The following is a 14,872-nucleotide window of genomic DNA, read 5'->3' as shown; positions in this document are numbered from 1 at the left end:
GCTCACTTTAACACTTAATATGATCACTTTAACAGTTAGGGTGACATTTTACCACCCATTTTAATGGGATTTGGGGTCCAATGGCAAGTTTTTAAACCGCACCCTTAGAAGTAAGTCCATAGGAAATTATGCAGAACTCTACAGCTTTGCAGTTACAAACTTCCTTCTCTCTGTTATTCCCACTCTTATTTTTTACTGAGGTTTATTTTCTTTTCTTTTTTCTTTTTTTGACAGGCAGAGTGGACAGTGAGAGAGAGAGACAGAGAGAAAGGTCTTCCTTTGCCGTTGGTTCACCCTCCAATGGCCGCCACGGCTGGCGTGCAGCGGCCGGTGCACCACGCTGATCCAATGGCAGGAGCCAGGTGTTTCTCCTGGTCTCCCATGGGGTGCAGGGCCCAAGCACTTGGGCCATCCTCCACTGCACTCCCTGGCCACAGCAGAGAGCTGGCCTGGAAGAGGGGCAGCCGGGACAGAACCGGCGCCCCAACCGGGACTAGAACCCGGTGTGCCGGCACCGCAAGGTGGAGGATTAGCCTAGTGAGCCACGGCGCCGGCCCGAGGTTTATTTTCAATTGACTTTATACACATACGATTCATTCTATGTTAATCAAAGAGTTCAACAAATAGGATGAAAAAAATTTTTCTTCAACAGTCAAGAGAAGGGCTATTTGAGTCATTGCTTCTTAAAGTGTCAATTTCACTTCTACAGATTGCCTTTTAGGTGCTATGTTCATTATCACAGATCAGGGAGAACATGTAGTATTTATGCTTTGAGACTGGCTTATTTCACTAAGTATGATGTTTTCTAGATTCATCCATTTTGTTGCATATGACTGGATTTCATTTTTTAGCACTGTGTAGTATTCCATAGTGTACATATGCCATAATTTCTTAATTCAGTCTTCAGTTGATGGGCATTTGGGTTGATTCTATGTCTTAGCTATTATGAATTAAGCTGCAGCAAACATGGAAGTAAAGATAACTCTTTCATATGTTTATTTCATTTCCATTGGGTAAATTCTCAGGAGTGGGATGGCTGGGTCATATGGTAGGTCTATATTCAGATTTCTGAGGTATCTCCATACTGTCTTCCCTAGTGGCTTACCAGTTTACATTCCCACCAAAAGTGGATTAGGGTACCTTTTTCCCCACATCCTCGCCAGCATCTGTTGTTAGTTGATTTCTGTATGTGAGCCATTCTAACCGGGGTGAAGTGAAACCTTATTGTGGTTTTGATTTGCATTTCCCTGATGGCTAGTGTCTGTTGGCCACTTGGATTTCCTCTTTTGAAAAATATCTGTTTAAGTCCTTTGCCCATGTCTTAACTGGGTTGTTTGTTTTGTTTTTGTTGAGTTTCTTGTTCTCTTTATATATTCTGGTTTTTAATCCTTTATCAGTTAAATAGTTTGCAAATAATTTCTCCCATTCTGTCAGTCACCTCTTCACTTTCTTGAATGTTTTTTTGCAGTGCAGAAGATTCTCAATTTGATGTAATTCCATTTGTGAATTTTGGCTTTGGTTGCTTGTGCCTCTAGGTTCTTTTCCAAGAAGCCTTTGCCTATCCCAATGTCTTGCTGGGTTTCCCCAATGTTCTCTAATAATTTTGTGGTGTTTTGTCATAAATTTAGTTCTAATCCATTTTAATTGGATTTTTGTATAAGGTGTAAGGTAGAGGTCTTGCTTCATACTTCTGCATGTGGAAATGCAGTTTTCTCAGCACCATTTGTTGAGGAGATTCCTTTCTCCAGGGATTGATTTTAACTCTTCGGTCAAACATAAGTTGGTTGTAGATGCTTGGATTGATATCTGGCAATTCTATTCTGTTTCATTGATCTATTCATCTTTTTTTGTACCAGTACCAGGCTGTTTTGTTTATAACTGCCCTGTAGTATATCTTCACATCTGGTATTGTGATGCCTCCAGCTTTATTTTTGTAGTATAAGATTGCTTTAGCTGTTTGGGGTCTCCTATGTTTAAATATGAATTTCTACATTTTTTTCTGTATATGAGAAGTATGTCCTTGGTATTTTGATTGGTATTGCATTGAATCTGTAAATTAATTTTGGTAATATGGACATTCTGATGATATTGATTCTTCCAATCCATGAACATGGAAGATTTTTTTTCATTTTTTGTACTTCTTCTATTTCATTTTTTAATACTTTGTAATTCTCATTGTAGAGATCTTTATTCCAATGTATTTGATTTTTTGGTAGCTATTGTGAATGGGATCTTTGTCTTTTTTAATGAAACCGATTGTTTTCTTACTATTAAGTTGTTTGATTTACCTGTATATTTAGGATATTAATCCTTGATGAGATGCATAATTTGCAAATATTATCTCCAATTCCATAATTCCACCTCTTCTTTATGGTGATTGTTTTGTTAAATGTTCATAATCTTTTCAGTTCGATGCAGTCTGTTTTTTCTAGTTTTGTTTTTATGCTTGTGCTTTTGGGATCATGTACAAGGAAGACCTTGTCCAGATAAATTTCATGAGCTTTTCTTCTATTTTCTTTGAGTAATTTTCCAATTCCAAGTCTCAGGTTGAAGTTTTTAGTCCATTTTAAGTTGATTTTTTTTATGTGAATGTGAAATGAGGATCTATTTTGACTCCTGCTTGCAGAAATCCCATCTATCCAATATAAGTTATTGGGGCCCTTTCTTTCCTCATTGTATGTTCTTGGCATCATCTTTGAAAATCAGCTGATATGAAGTGTGTAGCTTTATTTCCATGCCATTGGTCTATGTGCCAGCTGCATACCAGTGCCATGCTGTTTCAATCATGGAATTTGTCACTGTCACTCAGTTTCAGGAAATTATTGCTAAGGATTTGGAGCAAGTCATTGGTTTTTGTTTTTTTCTCAAAGATTTTATTTATTTAAGTGTGTGTGTGTATGTGTGTCCTTCTCTCTCTGTAACTCTTTCAAAGTAAATAAATAAATCTTTAAAAAATTTTTTAAAAACCCAAAGTGTCTCTCTGCTTAGAGGAGTAAAGTTCAAGTTTTTAAAACTCCATTATGTAAAAATGAACCCAGTTGGGAGTTAAACACACCCAGCATGTGGGTGCCTGCAGAGGTGATGCGCTGGAAGGGGCCAAGGCCCCAGAAGCAGCAGCAGAGCAATCAGAGAATGCGAACTCCATGAAGTGGTGAGGCTGAGGCCTGAGAAGGAAAGGCTGCCTTGGTCTGGGCACCGGGGCGGCGAGAGGAAAGGCTGCTGGGCACAGAGCTGTGGGATTGCATGGGGGAGAATCCAGGCACACTAGCTTCCCCATTGCTGTGCTGAGAGACCGTCTGTCATCAGACCCCTTGTGGAGTTCAAGTGGTGGCTGAACCCTGGGGAGTCTATGGCCTGCTGAACCATGTGTAGGGACAGACATGCGACCATAACAGCATAGCCGCCCGTACCTTCACGCCTTACCTTTGTCCCTCCAAACTGCTGGACGGCTGCATTACAGTGCAAAGAGGAGATTCCAGCTCAGGCCATGGTCCCTCGAGGACGTGAACACTGTTGCATGGGGCAGCTTGACTGCAGCCTCTCCTACATCTGCTGAAATCTTCCTGCTGGTGTGCATGCTCTCCTACATCTGCTGAGGTCTTCCTGCTGGTGTACAGCCTCTCCTACATCTGCTGGGATCTTTCTGCTGGTGTGCAGCCTATCCTACATCTGCTGCGGTCTTCCTGCTGGTGTGCATGCTCTCCTACATCTGCTGGGGTCTTCCTGCTGGTGTGCATGCTCTCCTACATCCGCTGGGGTCTTCCTGCTGGTGTACAGCCTCTCCTACATCTGCTGTGATCTTTCTGCTGGTGTGCAGCCTATCCTACATCTGCTGGGGTCTTCCTGCTGGTGTGCATGCTCTCCTACATCTGCTGGGGTCTTCCTGCTGGTGTACAGCCTCTCCTACATCTGCTGAGGTCTTCCTGCTGGTGTGCAGCCTCTCCTACATCTGCTGGGGTCTTCCTGCTGGTGTGCATGCTCTCCTACATCTGCTGGGGTCTTCCTGCTGGTGTGCATGCTCTCCTACATCCGCTGGGGTCTTCCTGCTGGTGTACAGCCTCTCCTACATCTGCTGTGATCTTTCTGCTGGTGTGCAGCCTATCCTACATCTGCTGGGGTCTTCCTGCTGGTGTGCATGCTCTCCTACATCTGCTGGGGTCTTCCTGCTGGTGTACAGCCTCTCCTACATCTGCTGAGGTCTTCCTGCTGGTGTGCAGCCTCTCCTACATCTGCTGGGGTCTTCCTGCTGGTGTGCATGCTCTCCTACATCTGCTGGGGTCTTCCTGCTGGTGTGCATGCTCTCCTACATCCGCTGGGGTCTTCCTGCTGGTGTGCAGCCTCTCCTACATCTGCTGGGGTCTTCCTGCTGGTGTGCATGCTCTCCTACATCTGCTGGGGTCTTCCTGCTGGTGTGCATGCTCTCCTACATCTGCTGGGGTCTTCCTGCTGGTGTGCATGCTCTCCTACATCCGCTGGGGTCTTCCTGCTGGTGTGCATGCTCTCCTACATCTGCTGAGGTCTTCCTGCTGGTGTGCAGCCTATCCTACATCTGCTGGGGTCTTCCTGCTGGTGTGCAGCCTCTCCTACATCTGCTGAGGTCTTCCTGCTGGTGTGCAGCCTCTCCTACATCTGCTGGGGTCTTCCTGCTGGTGTGCAGCCTCTCGTACATCTGCTGGGGTCTCCCTGCTGGTGTGCATGCTCTCCTACATCTGCTGAGGTCTTCCTGCTGGTGTGCAGCCTATCCTACATCTGCTGGGGTCTTCCTGCTGGTGTGCATGCTCTCCTACATCTGCTGGGGTCTTCCTGCTGGTGTGCAGCCTCTCCTACATCTGCTGGGGTCTTCCTGCTGGTGTGCAGCCTCTCCTACATCTGCTGGGGTCTTCCTGCTGGTGTGCATGCTCTGTGTAGCCCTGGGTGACCCAGGGCCTCGCGTGACAGGACGGGTTCCAGCTTGTTCTGGTCTCCTAAAGCCACTGTCCATCGCTTTAGGGCCTCGCTTTCATAGTGTGTTTTAACCTTGGGGATGCACGGGGGCAGGGGTCCTGGAGGACACTCAGCCACAGCAGAGGCACCCCAGCACCGGTCAGAACCATCCTTAGAACTGTGCTGCAGCCTGGAGCTCCTCCTTTTTCATTCCCATCCCTTCCCATCCTTTCAAGGAAGTGGGGCCAGTGCAGGCTCTGAGCCCCCCCCCCCCCCCATCACTGCCTCTGTCGCTCCCTTCACTGGCATTTCTCTCAATAAACCCCTTGCCAGTCAAACCTTCCGTGCTGGGATCTGTGAGCTCCAGGCTGATGCAGTGGGCAGAGAGACATGAATACCAGTTTTCCCTTGTGGATGTTGAATTTGAGGTTTCACTGGGATTTGCAATTATGATATAAAAAGGCCAGGAGGAATATGCATTAATGTCCCTGTGACTTTGGGCACAATTGATCATATCTCTTTAGGCAGAATGTCTTCCTTACTAACAGTCGTATGGATTAAATGCAGATAAACTTCAAAGTGTCATGTACGTATGTATGAATGTTAATAATTTCCTCCACCACACCAGCTATCTCCATAAAGATTTAATAGAAAATGAAAGGAATTTTTGAGTAAGATTATGTTTAAAATTTCAAAATGAGACTGTATTTTTCCTTTCAAAGTTTTAGACCAGAATTGTCAGTTATATGAATGCCTTACATTTATGCTCAAAAAAGGGCTAGAAAATCACTCTCCCTGCATTTCTGAGAATTCTGTTTCAGTGGTGCCTCAGACGTACTCAGAAAATGATGAATACACTCATCTATTTAACCGCGCTCTGGTGCTCACAGAGGAGTAGCAACACTTCTGACCGTCAGTGACACCTTGCCGTGCGTCAGGTGGAGGGTTCTGCTGTTTATCTGGTGGGGGGACACTGACGATGACCCAAGGGGCCTGGGGAGTAACAGCGGCCTGACCACCACGTGGAGCTCCTCCTCGCTCTTCGGTTCTTTTTTTTAGCGTCATGTTCCCCTTACTTGTGATCCATGACACACTGGCTTTGTCTGCTGGTTGTGAATGATGCCCGTGAGCTGTTAGCATCTTAACATCCATGGCCCTCTCAAGTTTGACTGGAAATGTGACAAATTCCAGCCAGGGAAATGTGAATAGAACACACATGTCCATTCCAGCTCAGAGCCTTTGCTCTGCCTCTCTGCCTTGCGAGTCAGCAGCTTGCCACACGCTGGCCACGGTTATGTGCTGGCTTCCGGAGGAGGTGTGCCCAGAGCCCTGCTGCTGACAGACGCTGTGAGCACACAGCACAGCCCCTCTGTGAGGATCACCAGGACTTCTGATTTTGTCTTGTGTATTGCCATAGCATTGCAAGTCACCTTGGACTCTCCTGGGAATGGCGGAAGGACATGAATGGCTGCTACAGCAGCGACAACAAAGACACAAAAGCAAAACAAGATGCAGACATTGAGATTCACGGCGATGGCTTGGAGATCCTGGAAAAGACACTGAACCTATCACAGATCTGAAATATGGTAACTTGTGCTTTTGGAAAATCTGTTAGCTGCGATAATGTGAAGTGTGTACAACATCTAATAGGAAAGTTCTAAGAGCATTAGACATTTAATTAGTGCAACATGAGACGAGGTGGTATTTAACCAACACCTCAGCTAAAGGCACTGGGAAGACTTCACGGTGCCAGAGAAGGCCACGTTTTCTGTAATAAGATACAGAAAGGGCTCACCGTAAATTAAAAGTTAAGTTACATCTCTGTTGAAAACTTTGGATATAAAGAAGACAAAATCTGCCTTTTTTGTCTAGAAGGGTTTTCAGAGGAACTGTCCTCAGTAGGAACTGTTTCCTCTGCCTGGTCACATCTGCTCCCGGAGCTTTCCATTGTATTTTCAGTTACAATCATTGAGTTATTTAATTCCACGATCTCTGGTTGGCTCTTTTTATTATCTTAATCTCTGCTGAATTTCACATTCACATCACTAACCGTCTTCCTTATGTCACTGAATTGCCCGTATTCTTTTACATCTCGTTAAATTTTCTTAAAATCAGTCTTTGGAATTCTTTATCAGGCATCGCGTCATTGACTTCCATGTGTTCCTTTGGACGCATCATGTAAACTCCCTTTTCTCATGATTGTTGTGCAGCTCTGTTGGTTTCTGTACATCTGGTGAAGCAGTTGTTTCTTCCAGATGGATTCCATAGAAGACTGCTCCTGGACGTGTGTCCTTGAATGCTGGGTGGATGTGCTGTGTTGGACTTGGGTCCAGGTGGGTGCTTTGGTGAAGTCTGTAAAGCTGCCTCAGCTGCAGCCAGCGCTGACGTCTCCAGTGTTGCCGTGTCCTGGGCTGCTGGGGTAGGAAGATTGCAACACTGCCTGGGATGCACCCTCAGGCAAGGAGGATCCACGGGCAACTGTGCATGTGGTGCCAGCTGTGGGTGCTGGAGTCCCCCAACTTCTGTAAGTTAGGAGCTTCCCACATGGGCTCAGTGGGTGCAGCACACCCTGCCCCGGGGCAGGGTCCTGGCTAAGGCAGTCAGGAAGGCTACGCAGCCATTTCTGGGGGTTTTAAGGGTGTGAAATGGGCCACTCGTTTGCTTCCCTGTGCCTCTGTGGTATCAGCCACTCAAGGCTGGTTGTCCAGTAGCTTCCCCCACTGAGGGTGGGTGGATGGGCCACTCCTGGCAGGCGGGTGAGCAGTCACCCAGATGTCTTCTGGGGCCTCCAGAGCTTGGGCTGCTCAGGGTGCCCACCAGGATTTTACTGGCCCCTGGGAAGGGCAGAGCTCACAGGTGCAGGGAACAGCTGCATCCCAGGACTCCAGGTGGGCGGGGTGTCAGGACGGCTCCTGCAGCAGGAGCCTGGGTGGGGAGGGGGCAACACGGGACGAGTGATGCAGCCACATGCTGGATCCACTCCGTGGCTTCACCATGAATACCCTGACCATGGTATTGTTCTGTAGCCTACAAAATGTTGCCACTGGGACCGCTTGGTTAAAGGGTACAGGGGGTGTTTTTTATGTAAATCTGTATTGTTTCAAAAATAAAAAAGATTAATTTAAAAACTTTTTGAAAAAGAATGGAAAATTATGAAAGTAAAAAGTAAACCTTAGTGTGATAGAAGATATCTTCAATATACATACCTGACAAGGGATTCACACACAGAATACATAAAAAGAATTCAATAAATCAATAAAATGAAAGAAAATGCCACCAAAATCGAGCACAAGCTTGAGTATACATGCCTGTCCTTGATCCTGAACCAAAGAACTAATGAACCTAAGAAAAGATACTGAGCTTCATTGTTTGGTGTTCATTCTAAAAAAGTAACACATGCACAAGATAAGACAATATATTTGCCAGAAAGACTGAAAAAAACCTTTTCAGTGCCAAGTGTTGGAAAAGATTTGTGTTGAGAAGAAATCTCACATGTAGCTAATGGGAATGAAATTTGACACGACTACATTTGAAAACTGGCAGTGCTAAAAATTGAATCACAGTTATAAAGCCAAAAAATAGTTGAACATGTTTATGAAAATAAATGTAAAGATTATGTATATCAATATTCCTACAACAGTAAAAATGGACCAGTATCCGTATCAGCACTAGGCAGGATAAATGGGTTGCACCACAGTCATGGGAAGAGCCACAGAGGGCAGAATGAGCAAACCCCAGCACCGCGAGTGACCATGACAAGGATGACGGTGAAGGGAAGCAGACAGAAAGGAGGGCACTGTGTCCCTCATGTTCACCATCTTCCCAAGCAGGAAGGACTCACCTGTGCCGACAGCACTCAAGAGAACAGTCACCTGGGAAGGGGCGGGACTGGGAGTGGTGGGAAGAGACTCCCAGGGTCCTGAGCGAGTGCTGAGAGGCAGAACACCCACAGAACAACAATCTAACTGCACAAATTCCTGCCTCTTGCTGTTTGCATATCTTACCTTCATCTCAAGGTCAAGTCAAAACATGACTATCCCACCTAGTGATATTATTTTGCATAGATTAACCTAGATATACTTTGCTCTGAACCTGTTTAGAGTGAGGATATCCCTGAGTATGTGTTTTGGAAAACACACTATTTCATAATTTTCATTTCCAAAGATGAAAGGGAAACCAAATCACTCTGCATGTAATGTAAATTTAACATCCATGTTTCAAAACAAGGACATGAGGTAATTTTGTAGGTGTAATTGACAACTATAATTATATTACTTTAAACAAAAGATATTGTTCATAATGTGAGCCCGTTGACTAATTTTAAAATGTAATGGTCATTACAGTATCTTGGTGTTCCTATTTCACCTGGATCTTGGCATATTTTGCTTTTATAACCTAGGAATCAAGTTATTTTATCAGTACTCATAAATTATCCCCAACTATGCTAAAGAAAGAATATAATAAAATTGAAATTGAATCATCTGGAATGATGCAATGTTAAAACAAATCATCAATATTACATCATCTTTCAGTTTTTTAATTGGGTTGTTCAAAATATTCCATCATCTTTCAAGAAGTTATAAAATAAATCTGGCACCATAATCGTATAGCATTCCTTAAAATCAAACATGTTAAGCACACTTGAAAAAGTGGGCTTTTGAAAAGAGAATTCCATCAAAATGGCAAAGAGAATGATAGCCTCAGTTATGTGGATCAAAGAGCAAATGCTAAGAGGTGAACAGCAGGGCTTCCTGCATGAACAGTGATGGCCAAGTCCACTCTGTGGCTGAGATCTCGGACTCTGTGTGGTCAGACACGGCATAGGTGAAGTTTCCCAAAGTCAAGATTCAATGAGTAAACGATCATTTTTGAAGAATAAAAGTGAAATGTGCGTCTCCATCATCATCCAGGAGGCTTCTTCTGTTTGTTTGTTTGTTTTCCATTTTAAAATTCAGAGAGAGGGGGAGAGGGAGCGAGCGAGCTCTCATTGTCGGCTCATTCCTCCCAAAGCCTGCGATGGCTGTTGTCCGGCCAGGCTGAAGACAGACGCTGGGCGCTCAGGCTGTCAGCTCGCTCGGGTGCCAGGGACGCAGCCACTGGCGCCGTCAGCTGCTGCTTCCTGGGGTGTGCGTCTCAGGCATGCACTAGAGGATGGGCCGACTCTCGAACCCGAGCACGCCAGGATGGGAGGCGGGCTTCCTACCGGTGTCTTAACCACGAGGCAAAATGCCTGCCGCTGACAGGAAGGACCTGTGACACAAATCAAAGGTGATAATAGAGATTCATTTCAAAAGATCTAGCAGACCTTGGCTTTGGTGATGTTTTTTAGTATAGCCCAAAGGCACCTTTTATGAAAAAAAAATGACAAGCTGATTCACTAAAATTAAAAGTTTCTGCTCTAGGAAAGTCACTGTCAAACAAGTGACCAACAACCACAGATGGGAAAGAGTACTTGCAGCGACACGTCTTCTAAGACTGTCATCCAAACCGACATGGAAATCCAGTGAACAAGCACACTGGGAAAGGGGGGCCGAGACCTTACCTGACACTCGCTAAGGAAGAACAGAAGCCAGACAAGCCTGGGGAAGGTGCTCCGCGTCCTGCATGCCAGAAAACCAGCCATGGAGAGAGCTGAGAGGCCCCGCCCACGCCCATTGCAATGGCCGAAGCCAGAGCCCTGGCAGCGTGAACCGCTGGAGAGGGGCTGCTGCGCACGGAGCGCTCGTCTTTGCTGCTGGGAATGCGGGATCAGAAGGCAGTTTTAGTGTTGTTGTTGTTGTTGTTGTTTTTTTTTTAAATAAAGCTAAGCACACTCCTACCATGTGATCCAGCAGTTGTTCTTGGAATTTACCCAAAGGAGTTGAAAACATGTCCACACAGAAGCCTGCACGCAGTGTGTGCAGCAGACACATTCACAACTGAGAACCTGAAGCCACCCCGTGTCTTCCTGGGGTGAAGGGCGGAACCGTGTGCACCTCTGCCACAAGCACGACTCGGTGCCTGAAGGACGCGGCCAGAAGCTGTAAGAAGAGACGGGGAAACCGATGTGTGCTACTGCCAAGACACCGCTCACACTGCAGCCCAGCTCTGCGATGTCCCGGGAAAGGCCACAGTGAGGATGTCAGTGGTGGTCAGGGGCCGGGGGAGGGAGGAAGCCATGCAGCGCACAGGGCAGTGGAGGGCAGTGTCCACGCTCCATGCGACGCCACCACGATGGCTACAGTCAGCACTCGGTGTCCGACCTTAGAGAAACTGCGACAGCAAAAGTGGGCCTTCATGTACACCGTAGATGGAGCAGGTGATGTTGTGTCAGTGCAGGCTGCCCGGTTAGAGCATTGTCCCGCTGCCGTGGGGATGCGGATCACGGAGGAGGCCCTGCCCTATGGGGCAGAAATTGGGGAGGAATCTCTCTGCCTTCCTGTCAGTCATGCTTTGAAACCAAAACTCTCCTAAAAATAAAGTCCTCATAGCAAAAACGTTGGTTGGAAGGAAAAACATTGTGTAGAAGTAATTTGCAGTACTAATTGATCATTCTGCTTGGTTTTTACAAATTTGAAGAATAACAATGTGCAGCTGTGGCCCAGCAGGGGTGGTCAGCCTCTGTACCATGGAGTTATGATCGCCGCGGTCTCCAACGCAGGGTGTCGTGAAGAAGCAAGGACACGACGGAGCAGAAGCAGTCACAGGCTGGTCTGTCGGAGCACTTGCAGCCAGGAGTCAGCGTCTGCGAGACGGAGGGCCCCAGGCTCCTGCGTGAGAGCTGATGGACAGTGGGCTGCATTCATGGGACAGTGCGTGTCCCAGGTGTGTATATAACAAAACTGAATTTTCTATGCTTGAATTTTCATTAAAAATGAAAAATAGCTATTTTCACTGTCCCTTGAATATTAATTATGCAACTTATGAATAAAACAACTTTAAAGCATTTTCAAAATGTAAAAATATCAGCTCTTTCCAGATGGCGTGTTGACACCTGCATAGTGTAGGTCAAGGCGGTCCTCTTAAATAATTTTGAACAAAATAACTCAAGAAAAGTAGACTAAAGGTGTGATTTTCAAACTATCAGAAGGAACACAGAGCCGGACATGTTTTACAAAAATTGGCGCATGGAGTTCACTGGAATAAAAAAGGTAACCAGGCTGCGTTTATGAAGCGGGTGAACTGCCCCAAAGACCATGAAGCGAGATTTAAAAAGCTGTGCGTAACCTCAAGATTGAAAGCAATCCTCTGAGCCGCAAATTCCTCTGGGTACAGAGCAGCCGGGAAGACTCTCCACTGGGATGGGCAGGGCTCCTACAGAAGGCCATCCCATAATAAGGAGCCAGGTTCCTGCAGGTCTGGGGCGGGGCAGCCGCTTTCAGAGAGGAGGGCTGACCTCACATAGAGACGTCGCTGAGGGAGGTTGGGGAGAGCACCCGTCTGAGCGCGCTGGACACCGGCCTCGGCCTCCCGTCCACAGATCAGGCCCTGTGCTTTCCGACAGCAGCGGGGCTGTCAATCAGCTGTCACAAGGCCTTCTCCTCTGCCTGCTCCAGCTCTGCCTCTTCAGGGACAAGATTTCTGGACCTGGGATCTCACACAGAGCCTGCGAACCACCCCTCCGCGGCTCGGAAGACAGAGCCACCCGTGTCTATTTCTCCTCTCTGCATGTGCTAAGGCTTAGCTGGTCCCTGCCGGAACTCATGCTGTCACTTACTAGTCAGTGTAGAGGTGTGGGGAGCTCCTAGAGCCTTCAGAAGGGGTTGGATCCCGGGGGCTGTGCCTTCGTGGAAACACAGGTGCAGCTGGCTCAGGACCGGGTCAGTCATCCCAGGGCTGGTCCTCTGGGGTGTCTGTGCCTCTTCATCCCTCTGTGCTTCCTCACGCACCTGCTGCCCGCTCTCTGCCAGGAGTGGACTCAGCAGGAAGCCCCCACAGATGTGGCCCCTTGGCCACGACTTCCCAGCCTCCAGAGGTACAAGCCAAAATAAACTTCCTTCCCTTATCAGTTCCCGGGTCTTGGCATGTTATGTGAGTAGCAGGAATAGGACTTGAGCAGCTTGGAAGATGTCCTGAGCGGGTCCCTGTCTCCTCCAGGGCCAGCTGAGCTGCCTGAGCACAGGGCCTGGTACCAGGTCCACCCAGTGCCCAGCACCGTGGGACAGAGGCCAGGGCTGCTCGGGGAACACTCGTTGAGTTGATGCAGGTGCAGTGGGTACAGGGCTGCATTTTACTTAAGAAAAATGTATTATGCTTTTCAAACGAAAATCTTACAAAGTCACTTTCCCTCCCCTTGCACAAGAACAATCCCTTCATCCCTGTCATAAATGATGGGAAGGATATTGGTTAAAACTGTTCCTTCCCTTGTCCAGCTTGAAGAGAAAATCTCATTACTGACTTGTAAGTAGCTCTCCGCACTTTCTTCAATTGAGCGACTCCTCACGTATATGAAGTTATAAGCCGAGTTGGTTTTGTTTTATATTCTCAGCTGGACAGAAGGCCAGTTATGACCTAGGCAGAGGAATACATACGCGAAACCCAGAAATATGTAGAAGAGGTGTTTGCCTGGTGGACACGGGCGCCTGTTGGGATGAGGAAAGCTGAGGGTACTGGGACCCTGGGCTGGCTCTCGGGAGTTAACGAGAAAGCCGAGGGCTCCATAAAGCGTGTGATTTAATGCAGAGTCACTTCCGCTCCCTCTAAGATGCAAACATAAGGAGAGTGCAGTAAACATTTTCTAAATTATATGCGACTAAACAAGAGAAGCTTTAAGTGCCTTTCCTTTTGTGGGAATGGTATACATCTTTTCCATTCCACAGACTAAGAGCCCAGGCCTCTCTTCCTTATTAATCAATGTGATTTACATGAGTAAGAAGTTGGGGGATTGGAACAAATATTGTACACATATGCAAGACAAGATTGCCAATTTATGTATGTGTACCTTCTTTATCCCGGTGTGGCTGCCATTTTCTTATTCTTTTATGCATCATAATTTCTTACAGAGTACTAAAAATGGAGATGCACAAGCTCCATCCTTAGGAAGTGTAATTAATGGGTTGGGAATTGTGCTTTTATTGTGTTTTTTAAATGCACCTCAAGGGACTTGGATTCACAGCCTGGGAAGAAAACCATTAGTGAAGTAACATCACCTAACCAGCATCCTGGGTGCTGCCCACACAACAGAGGTTAAGTATTTACCACACGTCTGTCATGTGACTGGTGTTCTGAGTGTCACCACACGTCTGTCGTGTGACTGGTGTTCTGAGTGTCACCACACGTCTGTCGTGTGACTGGTGTTCTGAGTGTCACCACACGTCTGTCGTGTGACTGGTGTTCTGAGTGTCACCACACGTCTGTCGTGTGACTGGTGTGCTGAGTGTCACCACACATCTGTCGTGTGACTGGTGTGCTGAGTGTCACCACACGTCTGTCGTGTGACTGGTGTGCTGAGTGTCACCACACGTCTGTCGTGTGACTGGTGTGCTGAGTGTCACCACACGTCTGTCGTGTGACTGGTGTGCTGAGTGTCACCACACGTCTGTCGTGTGACTGGTGTTCTGAGTGTCACCACACGTCTGTCATGTGACTGGTGTGCTGAGTGTCACCACACGTCTGTCGTGTGACTGGTGTTCTGAGTGGCAGGGAAACACTCAGGACCTCCCTACAGCCAGCTCTCTTAGCAAATGCGGTTCAGCTCCATTCCAGAATGTGCACCTGTTCTCCCCCAGATCCATTACTGGTGCTGTCCCCATTAGAAGGCTGGGACCTTGCAAGGCAGCTGGGTCACGGTGTGGCCCTCAGGGTGGGATTAGCACCCTGATATGGAGATCTGGGCAGCTCCCTGCCACTCCTGCCCTGCCCTGGGAGGATGAACAGGAAGAGGGCCACCTGTGAGAACCAGGAGTCAGGGCCTCCCTACACACATGGCCCTCAGCCTGCAGAACCGGGAAACGGGGTCTGCTGGGTAAGC

The sequence above is a fragment of the Lepus europaeus genome, chromosome 20, assembly GCF_033115175.1.
Source record: "Lepus europaeus isolate LE1 chromosome 20, mLepTim1.pri, whole genome shotgun sequence".
NCBI classification, from domain to species: domain Eukaryota; kingdom Metazoa; phylum Chordata; class Mammalia; order Lagomorpha; family Leporidae; genus Lepus; species Lepus europaeus.
This window is presented reverse-complemented; position numbering follows the sequence as displayed.